Raw genomic sequence first — 19,929 nt, 5'->3', positions numbered from 1 at the left:
TAAGAAAACTGCTAAATTTACCATTACACCTGTGTAGAGAATTCAGAATGCAAAAGGGGGTGACAGTGTCACTTTAAGATTATAATTGTGTTCATATATATACACTACCGTTCAAAAGTTTGGGGTCACATTGAAATGTCCTTATTTTTTAAGGAAAAGCACTGTACTTTTCAATGAAGATAACTTTAAACTAGTCCTAACTTTAAACAAATACACTCTATACATTGCTAATGTGGTAAATGACTATTCTAGCTCTGGTTTTTGGTGCAATATCTACATAGGTGTGTAGAGCAACTATCACTCCAGTGTTCTAATGGTACAATGTGTTTGCTCATTGGCTCAGAAGGCTAATTGATGATTAGAAAACCCTTGTGCAATCATGTTCACACATCTGAAAACAGTCTAGCTTGTTACAGAAGCTACAAAACTGACCTTCCTTTGAGCAGATTGTGTTTCTGGAGCATCACATTTGTGGGGTCAATTAAATGCTCAAAATGGCCAGAAAAAGAGAACTTTCATCTGAAACTCGACAGTCTATTCTTGAAATTGAAGATTTCCTACAACAGTGTGTACTACTCCCTTCAGAGGACAGCACAAACAGGCTCTAACCAGAGTAGAAAAAGAAGTGGGAGGCCGCGTTGCACAACTAAGCAAGAAGATAAGCACATTAGAGTCTAGTTTGAGAAACAGGCGCCTCACAGGTCCCCAACTGGCATCTTCATTAAATAGTACCCGCAAAACACCAGTGTCAACATCTACAGTGAAGAGGTGGCTGCGGGATTTTGGGCTTCAGGGCAGAGTGGCAAAGAAAAAACCATATCTGAGACTGGCCAATAAAAGAAAAAGATTAAGATGGGCAAAAGAACACAGACATTGGACAGAGGAAGCCTGGAAAAAAGTGTTGTGGACGGATAAATCCAAGTTTGAGGTGTTTGGATCTCAAAGAAGAACGTTTGTGAGACGCAGAACAAATGAAAAGATACAAAAATAGAAATGTAAGAGCGCACTCACCCAGTAAAATGCATTCTTCTTTTATTTTCTCATCGTAAATTAAAAGCCATCCATGTGTATATCGGGTGGTAGGAACGCAAGCACACTTAAATCACAGGAGACGTGACAGCTGCTTCGCACCCTGCCGGCGCTTCTATCAGACGTCGTTACGATGAAAAAATAAAAGAAGAATACATTTTACTGGGTGAGTGCACTCTTACATTTCTATTTTTGTATGTTATGCCATGAACCTCGGCTATCGAGAGCAGCACCAAGACCCCCAGATCCACTACGCTACACCCGCTGTGCACTCCATATCTCCACTTCTATTTTCAGTGTTCTTAGTGCAGGTACTGTGACTCTTTACATTGGAACAAATGAAAAGATGCTGGAAGAATGCCTGATGCCATCTGTTAGGCATGGTGGAGGTAATGTGATGGTCTGGGGTTGCTTTGGTGCTGGTAAGGTAGGAGATTTGTACAGGGTAAGGCTGGGTTCACACTACGTATATTTGAGGCTGTATGTTTGAGGCTGTATAGCAACCAAAACAAGGAGTGGATTGAAAACACAGAAAGGCTCTGTTCACATAATGTTGTAATTGAGTGGATGGACGTCATTTAATGGCAAATATATGCTGTTATTCTAAAACAACGGCTGTTGTATTGAAATAATGGAAGTTATTTACCGTTATATGGCGGCCATCCACTCAATTTCACCATTGTGTGGACAGAGCCTTTCTGTGTTTTTAATCCACTCCTGGTTTTGGTTGCTATGAGGACCAAATACAGCCTCAAATATACGTAGTATGAACCCAGCCTAAAAGGGATTCTGAATAAAGAAGGCTATCACTCAATTTTGCACCGCCATGCCATACCCAGTGGACAGCGCTTGATTGGAGCCAATTTCATCCTACAACAGGACAATGACCCTAAACACACCTCCAAATTGTGCAAGAACTATTTACAGCAGAAGCAGCAGCTGGTATTCTATCAGTAATGGAGTGGCCAGCGCAGTCACCAGATCTGAACATCATTGAGCTGTTGTGGGAGCAGCTTGACCGTATGGTACGCCAGAAGTGCCCATCCAACCAATCCAACTTGTGGGAGCTGCTTCTAGAAGCGTGGGGTGCAATTTCTCCAGCTTACCTCAACAGATTAATAGCTAGAATGCCAAAGGTGTGCAATGCTGGAATTGCTGCAAAAGGTGGATTCTTTGACGAAAGCAAAGTGTGATGTAAAAACAATGTTATTTCAAATACAAATCATTATTTCTAACCTTGTCAATGTCTTGACTCTATTTTCTATTCATTTAACAACGTATGGTGGTGAATAAGTGTGACTTTTCATAGAAAACACAAAATTGTTTGGGTGACCCCAAACTTTTGAACGGTAGTGTATATACTGTGAATAAGTGTTTACATTGAAAGACCTATGGATGCTTAAAGGGGTATTCCCCCCAAGAGGTAAAAAAATGAAATGCTCCCAAACCTAGCCTGTCTTACTCACCAAGTCCCCCTGAGTAATTTGAGCCGTCTTTCTAGCTGCTTCCGTTCCATAGTTAAAGTTTTTTAAGAGCCAATCTATATTCAACATGGCGCTGGCCAGAAAACTACATCTCCCATCATGCAATGCTTATGGCTGATAGGTACATGACATTGCAGGCAGCGACATGGCAGAGTTGAGTCAGTGACAAAGCAGAGCGACATAGCAGAGTTGAGTCATCGACATAGCAGAGTTGAGGAAGTGATTGAGGGGGGGCCGCACAGTGCAGGGGGGACCATGGGTGAGCGGGGGGGGTTCACTGTTTGGGGGGCTGCACTGTTCGGGAGGGGTGTCAGGTGAGCACTGAGGGGGCAGGCAGCACTGTTCAGGGGGCAGTTGAGCAGGGGGCTGCACTGTTTGGGAGTGGGGGGGGGGGGGCGGCCGAGCGCCAAAGGGCGGCATTACTGATGGTGGGGGCATCTATTTGGGTGGGGGGTCTGCACTGTACGGGGGGCCGGGGGTGAGCGGGGGGCCAAACTGTTGGGGGGGGGCAGCTGTCACTGTCTCAGTGTCTTCCCTCACTTCATTGGGCTGGATTAGAATCGCTAACCCAGGCCATTGAAGAGACGGAGGACACGTGATCCAGACACGGAGGGTGGGGGCCAGGAGCAGGGAGCGGTGACGGGTTGGACTGAGATTTGTTGATTCTATGCGTTTGGTGGTGGTGAATGCATCTAGATAACAGCAAAACTGTGCAGAATCCAAAATAAATTGATATATTGGAAAGATGGAAAGCTATGGATGGGCAACGTATTAATCCAAAAACATTTTTTGGGGGGAAAACCCCTTTATGGTGCGTTCACACCTACAGGATCTGCAGCTGATCTGCAGCAGATTTGATGCTGTGTTCAGTTATTTAAATGAAATTTGCTGCAGAAAATCAGCTGCAGATCCTGTAGGTGTGAACGCACCATTAACCCCTTAAGGTCAAAGCCAATTTTCGTTTTTGCGCTTTTGCTTATTCCATTTTAAGTTTAAAAGTCAACAGCGCTTGCATTTTTTCACCTCAGAGACGTATATGAGCGCTTATTTTTTGCGAAACCAATTGTACTTTGTAATGACAGGCATTATTTTTCCATAACATATGCTGCGAAACCGGAAAAAAATCATTTGCGCTGTCAAATTGAAAAAAAAACTAATTTGTTTTTATTTCGGGGAGTTTTGCATTTACGCCGTTTGTCCCATGGTAAAACTGACTTGTTATGCATGTTCCTCAAGTCGTTACGATTACTATGATATATAACATGTATAACTTATATTGTATCTGATGGCCTGTAAAAAATTCAAACCGTTGTTAACAAATATACGTTCCTTAAAATCGCTCCATTCCCAGGCTTATAGCGCTTTTATCCTTTGGTCTATGGGGCTGTGCGAGGTGTCAGTTTTTGCGCCATGATGCGTTCTTTCTATCGGTATATGATTGCGCATATACGACTTTTTGATCACTTTTTATTACATTTTTTCTGGATTTGATGCGACCAAAAATGCGCAATTTTGCACTTTGGAATTTTTTTGCGCTGACGCCGTTTACCGTGCGAGATCAGGAATGTGATTAATTAATAGTTCGGGCGATTACGTGTGCGGCGATACTAAATATGTTTATTTATTTGTTTATTTATTAATTTATATTTATAAAATGGGAAAAGGGGGGTGATTTGGACTTTTATTAGGGGAGGGGATTTTTTATTAATAAAAACACTTTTTTACTTTTTTTTTTACATGGACTAGAAGCCCCCCTGGGGGGTTTGTATATACATAGCACTGATCTCTCATAGAGATCAATGCTGTGTATATACACAGCAAAGATCCATCAGATCGGTCATAGATTGCTATGGCCTGCTGCAGGCCATAGCAATCTATTGCCGAGCCGGGATCAGCGTCATTCCGACGCTGAGGCCCAGGCCGGCCAGAAGAACGGATCTCCCCCCCCGCGATCGCATCGCGGGGGGAGATCCGACCCACTAGACACCAGGGATAGTGTGCATAAAGCACTTCAATGCAGCTGTCAGGTTTGACAGCTGCATTGAAGTGCTTAATTAGCCGGCGCGGCAACGGGACCCGCGCCGGCTAACAGAGGCACTGCCCGGCTGCACGTGTCAGCCGGGATCAGCGCCGTTCAGAGCGGGGACCCCGCTCTGAACACCCCCCGCGGCACCATGACGTATCAGATACGTCATGGGTCGCTAAGGGGTTAAGGATGATTTTGAGGTCAGATCAATGATATGCATTTGTTGTTTGCTCGATTTATTCCTGTGGAGGTGCTGGAGAGAGCGAAGTAAGCTGGAAAAGCGCTGTACTCGGCTCTCTCCAGCACCTCTTTAGGAATGAATAGGGCTGCGGGTCACGTGCCGTACCCGTGGCTCTATTCTAAGCCGGGGGCTGATACAGAGATCACCAGGGGTTTTGCAGGTCGGACTTCCTTTAATCTCTTACTTACCACAGGATAGGGGACATGTTACTTTTCTTAGAATACCCCCAAATCCACTATTTCCCTAAGTAGTTAAGCACATGTATTTATTGTTTTAGGTTTATTTCCTTTTAAGCACAAAGTACAATTGGTTCCACATAAAAAAGAAGCCCTCATATGGTTTTATAAATAAAAAATAATAAAAGGTTATGGCTTTTAAAAAGTAACAAGCAGACCATAATAGCACAATAATGAAAATTGGCTGCAGAGTTAAGAACTTAAAGTGACTCTGTACCCACAATCTGATTCCCCCCCCCCCCCCCCCCAAACCACTTGTACCTTGGGATAGCTGCTTTTAATCCAAGATCTGTCCTGCGGTCCGTTTGGCAGGTGATGCAGTTATTGTGCTAAAAAATAAATGTTTAAACTGGCAGCCCTGTGCCCTATGGGAGTGGCCTACATTGTGTATGCGTTAGGTTGGCACAACGTCTCTATCCCTCATCATCATTAGGAATGTTCCAGGCAGATTGCCTCCTATTCGTCAGCTGAAAGAGGACAGCACATGGGCTGGGTCGTTAAGACACCTGTGCAAATGTTCAGCATGGAGTAAATGTTCCAGTGGTATTCCTAATGATAAAGAGGGTGGGGAGGAGGGACGGAGGGGTGGTGAAAAGTTAGGGCACAGATACTCCCGTAGGGCACGGGGCTACCAGTTTAAAGGTTGTTTTTTAGCACAATAACTGCATCACCTGCCAAACTGACCGCAGGACAGATCTTGGATTAAAAGCAGCTATCTGAAGGTACAAGCGGTTTGGGGGGGGTCAGATTGTGGGTACAGAGTCACTTTAAACCCTTGCCACAAATGATGTCTCGGCACCTGACAGAATGCAGGTAGTACCATTATTATGATGCGACAGCACGTCATGTGTCCCCTTCCCCCTCGCGGCTGCCGAACACTGCCGTTCCCCTAGATGCCATGTTTGACCCTTTTTGACCCACAAATGGATGCAAACTTCTCTCTTAAATGCAACATGTATACCTCATATGCAAGATAATAGCAGCATAGGTGCATTTTTACATAATATAAATATCACAATAAATAGAAACATTATAATTATGAAGCGGAATGGTTTTCTGTCCAATGGGAAACTGTCACGGACTGTAAGGTGAGGAATGGAAGACGCCAGACAAGTGCAGTCCTGATACTGGCACCCACCCCAGCTGCCCCTACCTACTTGCCCTGACTGCCCTAGGCAGCAGCGGACAACTGGGCGGCGTTCCCTAACTTAATCAAAGTGTGACACAAAACGAAGACTAGACAAACAAACAACACAATAAGGGGGTGGCCAGAGGTCCAAGTCACAAAACAGCCGGTCAGCGAAGTACAGAAACAGAATCCAGAGAGTAGTCAAAGTTCAAGCCAGAAATCAGTTTGCCAAGAGAAACAGTCAGAACAAATGCTAGGTCAAGACAACACTCACTACTGAGGCTTTATCGCAGGCAAGATACGGAGACAGGGGATTATACTTATGGGACCTGTAGTCCCAGCCCCCCAGGCGTGATTGGGGCTGAGGCTCCAGGTCCTGCCCAGATACTGACAGCTGACTAGTGAGTCAGCCTTCAGTCCATGATTAGTGAACTCACTACACCTATGCTAATCTGTCAGGGAGTGAATACTGACCACTACTACAACCATGAATAGCAGAGCAGAGAAAACCTGACATGCAGTCTGGCTGCTATAAACGTCGAGCCAAACGCATAGCCCGAGTCCTAACAGAAACACTTTTAAATCGAATGCACCAGCAATCCATTCACTTTAAGTTCTTCACATGGGTAGAACGGCGCTAAAGCAGGGAAGCCATTCTATTCCTGTGCACCGGCAGGGGGTGAAGCACCGGAGACGGGCCGTCCTACCCCCAGTGCGATGTAACTTCCTCCCCTCTTTGACACGGCTCCATTAGAATCAATAGAGCCGCATCACGCCTCCAGTGCTTCACCTCCGGCTGGTGCCGAGGAATAGAACAGCACCATATGGGGGAACTGGGCCATGGTTCAAAAAAAGGACCAGCTTTACCGCGCCACCTCCGTTTTATCCATGTCAGAAACTTAAAGCCAATGTACTGCTGGTACATTAGCTTTAAAGTGCTTGATAAGGCATGATTCTTGGAAAAATTGTGACATTTTTCACAGCAAATTTACAGTGAAAAGATATGCAATTTTACCATGATTGGCACAATTCTAACTAAAATAGAATAGAATTTCTATTGCTGTAAAAAATGTCACCATTCCATTCTTGGTCTTATCAAGCCTTCACATAATATTACTAAAACTAAAATAGCTACAGTTTATTGTGCTCTGATCTTATCAAACCGCCCTAGATTTCTCGCCTTATCGGGAGAACAGATTGTCATAGATATTATGTGAAAGTGAATTTTTCCACTTCCTGAGAATCAAAGGTGGAGAAATCATATTTGCACAATCATCATTTACTGGTTCTTCTATATTTCCCTGTTGATGAATTGTAGGGAGCTTCCCTAATGCTCATTAAATTCTCATGTGCAGAATACTATGCCTACACAGAAATTCCCTGTTTTACGAAACAGGAAAATACAAGTCAAATTTGACATTGTTCACATTTCCTGCTGTGCCACAACTTAATGGTCACTTCAGGAATGTAAGCTTAAATGGAAGCCATTACCGAGCTGCTATGGTTACTGGAAGGAGGATCATTAGTATTGTATTTCTCTGCAGCTAATGACATGACCTGATGCTTATTTTCAGGACTATTATTAGAAACATGTAAAGCAAATAAAGTACAAATAATGGGGGAGATTTAATAAAAATATACGCCACTTTTTTGGAATGGAAAAGTCACTAAATTTTGCGCAACTGCATAGCTGCGCAAAAGTTTGCGACTTTTCCAGCACATACAGGAATCATGCCTACTTCAGCTTACACTGAAAGTAGGCATGATTTATCATGTGCAACTAACTAAAATAGTCGCACATGGGTCGCAGACTGACTCCACACTGGAGGTGGTGTATTTCACCATCTAACGTAGAGCCGGTATGCTCCGTGGGTCAGGTGAAATGCACCTGGTCATCGAAGTGGAGTAGGGAATCCCCTCATAAAGCCGGGATTCCCTGCCCTATGGGGTTTTCCACCCAGAGGCAGAAAGCAGTCTGCTCCTCAGCCGGACATTTGAAGTCCCTGGACAGAAGTTACAGTCTGTCTCCCAGGGGCTTAAGCACCTGGTAACCCGACTGTTTTGGCACTGCACCTGCACCAGCAAAGAAGGGGGTTAAGTGCCCCCTTCTTTGCTGGGGCAAATGCAGTGACCTATCCATGGGGGTGGGGGTGATGTTAGGGGCTGAGCACCGGCAATGATCTCTGTGTGCCGCCCCAGCCCTCTAGTGTTACCTCCTTGGGGGCCTAGCCCACTTTGCTTACAGCAGTGCCAACTTCAATAAGCCGACACTTAGCGATCGCTTGTGTCAGCTATTTTACTGTGTACATGCTGCTATCCTCTTCCTCTCTGTCGTACAGCTTTCCAAACTGTAGGTTTGAGGACCTTTAGGTCATGTGATCAGGTCCTTCACCTTTGAAAAGGATGTACAACCACAAAATACAGTATTAAGACCCACAAAACAAATGGATTTTTGGGGGTTTCGGAACTGGCACAGACAGGTAAGAAATGCTATAGAGACATGTAAGCTTCTGCAGTATGTCTATTTTTTTAACCTGATATTGAAGTACCCCTTTAACCACTAGGTGACTCTGGACGTACCTGTATGTCCAGGGCCTCCTCCGGGTGTTCAGAGCGGGGCAGCGCGGGGGCCGCATGTAGCCCGGGGCCGCAGCTATTAGTGGGCACAGTCCGATTGCTTCATCCGATTACCTTTTGCAGCTGTTCTCTAGTGTCTAGTGGGGTGGATTGCTTCTCTGGGACGTTGTCCCGGAGGAGCGATCCACACATCCGGCTCGGGCCGGGGTCTGATCCCTTGGCACTCGACTGCTTCCGGCTGCAGCAGCTGCAAGCAATCGAGTGCCTATCTCATTGATCTATGCTGTATTACTATACAGCATAGATCTCAATGAGATCAGTGTGTATATACTAGAAGTCCCCCAGGGGGAATAACTCTAACCCCAGGGGGAATAACCCTAACCCCAGGGGGGCTTCTAGTATATGTGTAAAAGAAAAAAAAAGCATCATTCATAATAAAAAAAAAAACCTTCGCTAATAAAAGTGTGAATCACCCCCCTTTTCCCATGTTATAAAAATAAATAAACATGTTTGGTATTGCCGTGTGCGTAATCGCCCGAAATATTAAGTAATAAAATTCCTGATCTTGCACGGTAAACGGCGCAAGCGCAAAAAATCACGGATTGCAAAATTGCGCATTTTTGGTCAAATCCAGAAAAATTGTAATAAAATGCAATCAAAAAGTTGTAAATGCGCAATCAAGGTACCTATAGAAAGAACACATCATGGCGCAAAAAATGACACCTCACACAGCCCCATAGACCAAAGGATAAAAGCGCTATATACCTGGGAATGGAGCGATTATGAGGAACATATATTTGTTAACAATGGTTTGAATTTTTTACAAGCCATCACATAATATAAAAGTTATGCATTTTACATATCGTTGTAATCATAACGACTTGAGGAACATATATAATGCGTAAAAAATACCCTCTAAATAAAAGAAATGCTTTTTTTTTTCAATTTTACCGCACATTGAATTTTTTCCTGCTTTTGCAGTGTACTTTATGAAAAAATTCAGCCTGTCATTGCAAAGTACAATTAGTGGCGCAAAAAATAAGGGCTCATGTGGGTTTCTAAGTGAAAAAATGCAAGTGCTATGGCCTTTTAAGCACAAGGAGGAAAAAAAGAAAACGCAAAAATTGAAATTGGCCCCGTCCTCTAAGGGTTAAAATTTTCTATGTATGTGTTGTAACACACCAGGCTTGCAGGATCACATTTTTCTGGGTAAAAGGCAGGACACTTATTGTGCAGGTTGCTTATATAAAAAAACACAAATCATGAACAGAAATTCCTAGCCTTGTCCAGGTGCTAATCAGAAATACAGTCCTTGACTACAGGACAAAACTGAGCTAGCCTCAGCCCAGCCATACACAATAAAGCAACCTGTGTACTTGCGTTTTCCAGCAGAATCTCAGCTTGTCTTCCTCCCTAGGCTATGGGACCATTTACACAAAATAGATTATCTGACAGATTATCTACCAAAGATTTGAAGCCAAAGCCAGATAACCCCTTTAAAATAATAGTTTCCGTGTTGCAGCCTGTTTATATTTTATGTCTTTAGATAAAAAAAATGCATGTGCTTTCTCTTATCCAGTCCAAAATGTGATTCATCTGAAACAGGATAACACATTATTATTATCCATCATGAGAGAAGGGATACTCTGTTATCACAAAATTGTATTCAAATAAAACTGTCACCCCACGATATATGTTACTAATATAGTGTTATCATTAATAATACTGGCTTTAATGTGTTTTTAACATGCTTTACCACTGACAGGAAATGGAAAATACAATGTTTACAGCATTCAAGCAATGCAATAAAACCACTTGTGAAACACAGGCGTAGCTAGACCTACTCACTTGGATGTCACTTAAAGGGGTATTCTGTCAAATACATGTTGTATCTTCCCTGAGACAGCTGACATGTAAATAGTGTCCCTGGCCAGCTGTATTTGTACTCTGTAATGCTGGTCAGGGACTCTATTTACATGTCTCCTTCCACAAGTTCTGAGTCTGCTTTGTGCTGAAGACACAGAAAACTGTGTGTGAGCTGTTCTCTCGATCTCCCCCTCCCTTCCAAGACAGCTGATGTAAACAGTTCCCTGGTTGGCTGATTCTGCACTCTGTAACGAGGGTTAATCTGAGGTCCATTTGCTGATGACTTTACTGTGATTAACCCTCATTACAGTGTGCAGAATCAGTCGACCAGGGAGCTGTGTACATCAGCCATCTTGGAACGGAGGGTAAAGGAGGGGGAGATGAAGAGAACAGCTCACACACAGTTTTCTGTGTCTTCAGCACAAAGCAGCAGTATCAGCCACCGGACGGCAGAGACAAGACAAGACTGTGAGCCCTGACACTGAACCCACCAACTGTCCCTACCTACTTGCCTCAAACGGCCCTAGGCAGCCGCGGACAACCACAAAGACATTCCCTAAACTAGTACAGGTGCACACAGAACAAGACAAACACAATAATGAATAGTAAACAGTCCGGGTCACAATAATTGGGCAGCAAAAGTACAAAATCAGAATCCAATAGGCATAGTTAAAGTACAGGCAATATGGTCAGGGGCAGGCTGCAAACAAGGGAGGTCAAAGATAAAAGGCAAAGATCAGGAGATGCAAACAGAAGACACTAGCAGGCAAAGACAAAGTCAATAACCAGCAATGAGTGCACAGACTGGGGTGGTTATATAGGAGGCCAGGGCTCTGGTCCAGGACATAATTGGACTATTCCCCTGATCTCCAAGCAGAGACACCTGAGAACAAAACAAATCCACTGGCAGGAAGACCTGTCAGTCACAGCAGAACTAAAACACAGATTAACCATGACATGGCCAGGCAGAAATCATCAGGTGAAGTTGGGTGTGTCCACCAAACCAAGTGAGCAGATAAACCAGTGTTCAGACACTGCAAAACAAAACACAGAAACAGAACAATACAAGAAATCAGTGCCTTCTCGGCCGCACACGGCGAGCCGAGGTGTGCATCACTCTCCGCAAAGATACAATCCTGACAAGCAGGCTCCGTACTGGGGGAAGGCTGAAAAGATTTTATACAACATTGTATTTTTGCTAAATACAGTTCTTTACTAGGGCCATATACACAAGACCATATATACTCTTTAGTGATGAGCGAATAGTGAGATAAATTCGAATATTCGATCCCATTAAAGTCTATGGGAACAAGTATTTGATTAGTGAAAAAACATCTATTTGACCACTTGGAGGGTGAAACCGGAAGCTGGGGGATTTGAACGCTTATCAAATATATATCGAACATTCGGGATATTCGTACAAATATCGAATATTCGAATATCGCACTATTCGATCGAATATCTATTCGATCGAACAGTATTCGCTCATCACTAATACTCTTATAACTGTCAAGACCAATATATCCAATATTTCCCCATACAGTGACTACTAAGTGTCAGATTCTAGTATTATAACGAGGGCTCTTCAGTCTGTATAAGTGATTACAGTTACACCCAGTGACTCACAAGTTGTGTCTTGTCTTCTTCCGTTTTCTATTCCATCTGACTCAAAAGGCCATGAAAACTTCTTCCAACTGTGGCTTGTCTCTGTAGAGCAGGTATAGGGAACCTCCAGCTGTTGAAAAACAATAAGGTCATCCAGGCCTTGTAATTGTAATTGTAATATGATAATAATATCCTCACAACCAATGGCCCAACTCTGCCTCCCACATTTACAATGCTCCTACTTTGATCCTATTCCCAAATAATGACCCAACAGTACCCACACTGTCCTGAAGGAGTAACAGAGACCATACATAAATGATGACCCCTGTGCCTCCATACAGCAGAAGTAAAGCCACCTGAGCCTCCATACAGTGATAGTGTCCTATACTGACATAAAGCCCCCATACAGTAATATTTGCAAAAGTATACTTTGTTAGTTGAAATGGAAATGCCCCCCTTAAAGGGGTTATCCAGTGCTACAAAAACATGGCCACTTTCTTTCAGAGACAACACGACTCTTGTCTCCAGTTCAGGTGCGGTTTGCAATTAAAAGGGTTATTCAGTGCTACAAAAACATGGCCACTTTCCCCCTACTGTTGTCTCCAAATTGGGTGGGGTTTTGAAGCTCCGTTCCATTGAAGTAAATGGAGCTTAATTACAAACCGCACCTGAACTGGAGACAACAGTAGGGGGAAAAGTGGCCATGTTTTTGTAGCGCTGGATAACCCTTTTAAGCTCCATTCACTTCAATGGAACTGAGCAGGATAACCCAGCCTAAGCTGGAGACAAGAGTGGGGCTGTCTCTGGAGGAAAGTGGCCATGTTTTAGTAGCGCTGGATAACCCCTTTAAGGTAATATGCATTAGATGAGGTCATGAATGATGTAGGAATGATATTGTCATGGGGGTGTATCTGTCTTCATGTAATGGGCAGGATGACTCCATGACAATTGAACACATTTATAGCAATCATGCAGATATTAAGTTTGGCACTGTGAGTAACGTGTCCATTAGAGATGGGTGTACTTTTCAAAAGTTTGGTTTGGGAGGCTCGCTAAATTTTAATGTAAAGTTTGGGTTCGTCGAACTGAACTTTTAATGAGCTGCAAAAAAAAAGCTCATCTATACTTACCTGTCCACGCTCCCCTGGTGTCCCACAGGTGCCAAATCTCATTCAGCAATTCACTGACTGAAATGGAAAAGTGATTGGCTGAATGGGTTGTCAGTCTAGAGACAAGAGTATCAGCCGGCTCGGCCACTCACTGGCCATGGTGCTGTCCTGTCCCAGATGATTGGCTGAGCAGGCTGTCACTCTCGTCTCAAAATTAACAGCCGGGAAAGCAATACGGGCAGTGATTGGCTGAGTGGGCTGTCACTTTTGTCTCTAGAAATACAGTCCCCTCACTTTTTGCTTGTTTTTCACCCCAGCGCTTTGGTTTCTTTTTTCTTGGAGGAGCGCAGTAGCGTTGCTATTTATTTAGAATTTGAGCTAATATCAATTTTTTTCAATTATTATGTGTAAATGTTGTTTATTCATTTATTCATTATTTACCCTTAAAATAAAATAAATAAATCTAGAATTGACCCTGTCTGTTATGGAGGGAAGACGCATGGCTCTTGTCAGACTCTCTACAACCAGTTGGCTGCAATGAAGTCTCTGAACCCACCGCGTGAGTCTCTGAACATGATGGTTTTTGCAGATCAGCATATAGTAATCCTGTACCAGTGCAACATCTAGTGGCAGAAAGTAATATTGCAAAGAAATTCCAGCATGCACCCAGGGACCCTAAACTTCAGGTAATTCTATCTAGTAATATTGCCCTTTTTACTTTGGCTTCGGAAAATATGTAAAGTAATAATTTTGGATCAGTTTAGCATCAAAGGTAGCAGCTTTCTGGACTCTCTACTGAGGTCTGACTGTCACTGAGCCTATTCAGGTCTTCTGGATGCCAGTCTTTTTGGGACAGACCACATGTTTGGTTCACCATTCACCTGCTCCCTGTAGGACAAAAAACATCACTATCCTCATCATCTTTCTCTTCCTATGAAGTTTTTTTCCCCTTTATTTTTTATTTCTAATATCAAATAAGAATAAAAATACACAACATTACTGCACCAAAGGCAGAAGACAAATAACAAAACCCCATATAAAACAACATTTCGCTCTCCCAAGGGTTGTACACATACCATAGAGTTGATACATATTACAAAATATATACAGGGTGGTCCAAAAGTAGGTGGACAGTATGTGGGATAGGGTTATGAAGGGGGAGATTTATTAAACATGGTGTAAAGTGAAACTGGCTCAGTTGCCCCTAGCAACCAATCAGATTCCGCTTTTCATTCCTCACAGACTCTTTGAAAAATGAAAGGTGGAATCTGATTGGTTGCTAGGGGCAACTGAGACAGTTTCACTTTACACCATGTTTAATAAATCTCCGCTGAACAAGACAAAGATTTCGGTCTCCAGCTTCTTAAAAGGTTCCAAATTTTATTGTGACATCATCTAAAATCCAATGGTTAAAAACATTCCGACGCGTTGCGAGGTAAACACCTCTTAATCATGGCAAAGTGAACTTGGTTATACAGAAGTATAAATACCTTATGCAAAGGATGACGCCCCTTTGGACGGAACTCCCACAGCCGTGGGTAACACCTGTGTTACAAAACCACATGACCTGTTTCTCTAGGGAAAAACGTGGACTGGATCAATAGATGTAAAATAAATCATTTCTATAATTTAAACCATTTGGAAATCTTGTATTAAACTTCAAGATCCAGAAAGCTTCACATTTTCTCAAGAGATTTTCCCAATCTCCCCCTCTTTTTGGTTTGTTAACTCGTTCCAGAGCACTAATCTGTAGGGTTGCTACGCTACTATTGTGACGGTCAATAAAATGTTTAGAAAAACCCGATATAGAGCTCCGTAGGTTGTCTGAACTACCTTTTCTAATATCCCCTAGATGTTCACTAATACGGGTTTTTAACTTTCTAATACTGGAACCTATATATTGTAATCTGCAATCTGTACATTGGGCAACATAAACAGTATGGGGGGTAGAACAATTCAGAAAGGATTGTATTGTATGTCTAGTCCCCGTACTGTATGAAGTGACCACTGATTGGTTTTTTACAAACGCACACATGCCGCATCGCGGTTGTGCGCATCTGTAGAAACCTGTAGTGGAAAGCCAGTTATGGTCCCTATTGTAGTTATTCTCAGTATTTATTACACTTGGAGACAATAGATGTCCAATAGTCTTACCTCTCCGCGCTACGCATCCAACTCCTGGAGTAAGTATCTGTTCACACTTGTGATCCTGATAGAGCATGGGTAGGTATTTATGTATGATGTTGCAAATGTCATTGTACTGAGGGCTATACATGGTGGAAAAGGTAAGGGGGAATTTCTTTCCATTGTTTTTATCATGTTCCATATCCCCGTTAACCATTTCACCACCACTAATCCTATCCCTCAGATGGTATGATCTGTTCTGTTTCTCAGCTATTCTCCTAGCACGTTCTATCACCTCATTTTTATATTATCTGGCTTTCAGCCTAGCTTTCAGATCCTGTACCCCCTTCTCGTAGCTATATGTGTCAGAGCAGTTGCGGCGTGTCCTAATAAATTCCCCTATGGGGAGATTCCGTGTCACATGTGGAGGATGGCTGCTCCGGGCATGTAGTAGACCATTGCCTGAACTGGGTTTAAGGAAAAGGCTGGTGTGAATAGTGCCATCTACCAGGGTTAGTGTAAGATCTAGAAAGGAAATTGATTCCAGTCTATATTCTGAAGTAAATTTGAGATTTAGTGTGTTCGCATTAATATAATGCAAAAAATCTTGTGCCTGTGTTTCCGTGCCCAGCCATACCAGGAGGAGGTCGTCTATGTACCTACCGTACCACCCTATGACCCCTAAATATGGGTTATGGGCACTGTAAAGGACGACCTCCTCCCAGTATGCCATGTAAATATTGGCTAACGAAGGAGAAAAACTGGCACCCATCGGGCAACCTACCAACTGCAGATAAAAAGTGTCCAAAAACTGAATAAAATTGTTGGATAACAAAAATTGCGTTACCTCCAAGATATAATCTTGTAAGGCTAAATTGTAATTGCTATATTTACGGAGATGGAATTTCAGAGCTTGTAATGCCTTATCGTGGGGTATGCTCGAGTACAGGGCCACCACATCACATGATAACCATGTACCCCCGGCAAACCGGGGTAATTTTTCTATATTTGCAACTAGACTTTTGCTATCTCTGATATATCCTATTGTCCTTTTGGCTAGTGGCTGCAACAAATTGTCTAGCCATATACACAACCGTTCCTGTAATGAGCCTATTCCCGAAACAATAGGGCGAAAAGGTGGAGGGAAAATGTTTTTATGAACTTTCGGTAAAGCGTGAAACACCGGGACCACCGGAAAACCCGGTAAAAGGTAGTCCTGTTGTTTCACGTCAATGATACCAAGCTCGATGCCCGTGTCAAGAATATTAATAAGTGATGCTTTAACCACATTGGTAGGGTCACTCTGCCGAACCTTATAAGTGGTTGAGTCCTCCAGGATGTTGAGAACTTCTCGAACATATAGTGCCTTATCAAGAACTACCACCGAACCCCCTTTGTCAGATTTCCGGATGACTATATTGGGATTCTCGTGTAGTTCTTTCAATGCTCTTCTCTCCCCTGGTTTAAGGTTATCCCTAATGCAGTCCTTTTTTAGCCCGTTATTTAAATGGGTGAGTTCAGCTTCCACTTTTTGTTGGAAAATATCCATGATCGGTGCTCTGCAATTAACAGGGTAAAAACCTGGATTAGGGATATTCATCCTGTCAGCAGTGTTAGAAATCTGGCCTGTGTCACTATAGTTAATACTTTGTAAATCTAATAGTGAATGCATTGACACCTGTTCAGGAAAAAACATATTTAAAGGGACTTTATCTGCACCAACTACATTTAGATCATTCACAGTACTAACAGCCCTAGTAGTTGAGTCTACTGACTCCAGATCAATCACTAATGGATCCCTCAAAAGATGTCTTTTCACAGTCAATGTCCGCATAAAGCGGTTAATGTCATGTAGAGTATTATACAGATCAAAATTCTTTGAGGGAACAAAAGTCAAGCCTTTTAACAGTACCTTGTTTTGATCTGTAGACAGGAGGCAGGCTGAAAGGTTGTAGACATCCAAGTTGCTATCAGTGGCTATCTCCTCCTATTGCCTTTTCTTTCTCCCCGAGCGATGTTTCCTCCCCGCCCTGCGGGGCCTTGGTCGTTTTTTGAAGAAGGTTCCCCTGTGCTGTTACTCTTAGACCGGGTATTAGGGGGATCACGACCGCCATAATTTTTGCGGCTATTAGCTCGTGTGGACTTGGAAGATTGACGGCCTTGCGAGCTCACTGAACCTCGCTGTTCCTCCGACTTGGACATAGACAAATCGGTCTGTGTATCAGAGGACTCCGCATCTGTAGTATCAAAGGTGACATTTCGCTTGGTATTGTCTGTATTTCTTGGATCTCCATCTTTATTATTAATAAATCTCCCCCTTCATAAGCCTATTGCACATACTGTCCACCTACTTTTGGACCACCCTGTATTATTTAACCCATGACAACACTTTCTTTTCCATTGTGCTGCCCCGGCTCCACAGAGACCCCCTGTGCCAACAACACTTTAAGTATCTACTAACCCTCTCATTCCATCTATATCTTATTTATCATATCTACAGTATATCACTCAACTACTACCCCTTGTCCTGCCAGTCCCGCCTTAACGCAGACACTCTTAGGGCCCTATTACACAGAGCGATAATTGTCCGAATTGGCCCGATTCGGCTGACCTAAAATTATCGTCTGCCGACATGTAACAGCAATGCGCGTCCAGAAGCTGACAATTCATCAAACTGTTTATATTACCTGTCCACATTCCCGGTCTCCTCCTGCGCTCTGCTTCTTCCCCAGTCCCGTTTACTGAAGCTTTATGGTGGTTTTACACGGAGCGATAATTCACCCGATCGCATGATTAACGATTCAGAATGAACAATGTTTTTTTCATAACGATCAGCGTTTACACAGAACGATACATCGTACGGAAAAATCGTTTAGCGATCGTTTTGCGATCGCTTAAGCCTATCTCATACATAGGTGAAATCGTTGAAAGACTGTTTACATGGAACGATGTGCAAATTTTTTGCGAACGATCAACAACGATTTGAGAAGCTGTTGAAAGGTCAAAATGAACGATTTCTCGCTCGTTGCTTGATCATTCACTGCGTTTACACGTACGATTATCGTTCGAATTCGACCGATATCATACAAATTCGAACGATAAATCGTTCCGTGTGAAACCACCATTAGAGCGGCCCGTCTGAGCTGACAGGCTACTGAGCCAATCACATGTCAATTTTTTGAGCTGGGAGCGGAGGCGCGCAAGCCCTCCCATAGAGATACTGTGGGACACTGAGGCAGGTGACGATTTTACTCCACATGAACATACTTTAAAGCTCACAGCCCAGGGTAATATTATAGAGATGAAAAAAAGAAAAAATTATAGGACGTCCACCGCCTAAGCCTTAGTTCATATGAGTGTAATACAAACGCATTTTTGCATCCCTATTATGGTCCTGGCTTGACTATGAGTCGAGTAGTCCAAACTGATTGTTGTTAGTTGGAGTTATCAGAAATGTGATTTGCCCCAGACTTACAGTTGTGAATCCGGGCTTAGGGTCCAATTACATGGAGAAGTTATCTTTGTCTTTAATACATGGGGTGATATCTGCCAAATTCTGCCTGACTGGGCAGATATCACTGTGTATTAAAGACAATGATCAGCAGAGGAAACCGATCATTGACTGTCTTTAAGCATGTTAAGAAATCATAGACTGCCAACCGTGCATCACTCACTGTGTAATAAGACGTATATAGTATTAAACTATATAGAAAATAATAAAGATGTACTTAACTGTCCACGCTCCGTGGTATCCTCCTGCCTGTTGCTTACTGATCACCCCTTTTTGAAGTGACAGGCTGCTCAGTCAATGGCTGACCGAGGCAGGACAGCACAGCAGCCAGTGATTGGATGAGCGACCTGTCACTTCAGAGGCAGCTCCGCTCACAGGCAGAAGGACACTGGGGAACGTGGACAGGTAAGTACAACTTTATTTTTTTCTATATAAAGCCTTATCGAGCGGTATCGCTTACCCTGTCAGGTAACATAATATGCTCTTTTAGGATTTATTTACATTTTAACACTATGACTGGCATACTGTATGCATTGGAAAAGATATGCAGAGCATATCTATAGGGTTCCATTGATGCGGCCTGTACACGAGATATATGTTAGTATACATTCAATGATTGGGATAATTTTGTTAACTAGACTATAAGGGTTCGTTCACACAGAGCAAAAGCAGCTGAATTTCTGCACTGAATCAGCGCTGAAATTTCAGCTGTTAAAATAGGTGCAGAGCTAATTTCCATTGTGTTGAATGGAAATTCTGCTCTGCAGTTCACACGGTGGAATTTCCGCACTGAACTAATCCGCTTTCCGCCAGAAGAATGAACATGTTCATTCTTCCGCTAGCGGAAGCCTATACAAACCAATGGGGCTCTGATTCTCTGTTTCAGCGCGGAATATGCGCGTATTCAGCGTGGAATACAAGCGTAATACAAGCGGAAATTATGAGCTGAATCGGCGCGGAAATGGGGAAAAAAGGGGGGGGGAGGATTCTAG

The sequence above is a fragment of the Dendropsophus ebraccatus genome, chromosome 13 (genome assembly GCF_027789765.1).
Source record: "Dendropsophus ebraccatus isolate aDenEbr1 chromosome 13, aDenEbr1.pat, whole genome shotgun sequence".
In the NCBI taxonomy this organism is placed as follows: domain Eukaryota; kingdom Metazoa; phylum Chordata; class Amphibia; order Anura; family Hylidae; genus Dendropsophus; species Dendropsophus ebraccatus.
This window is presented reverse-complemented; position numbering follows the sequence as displayed.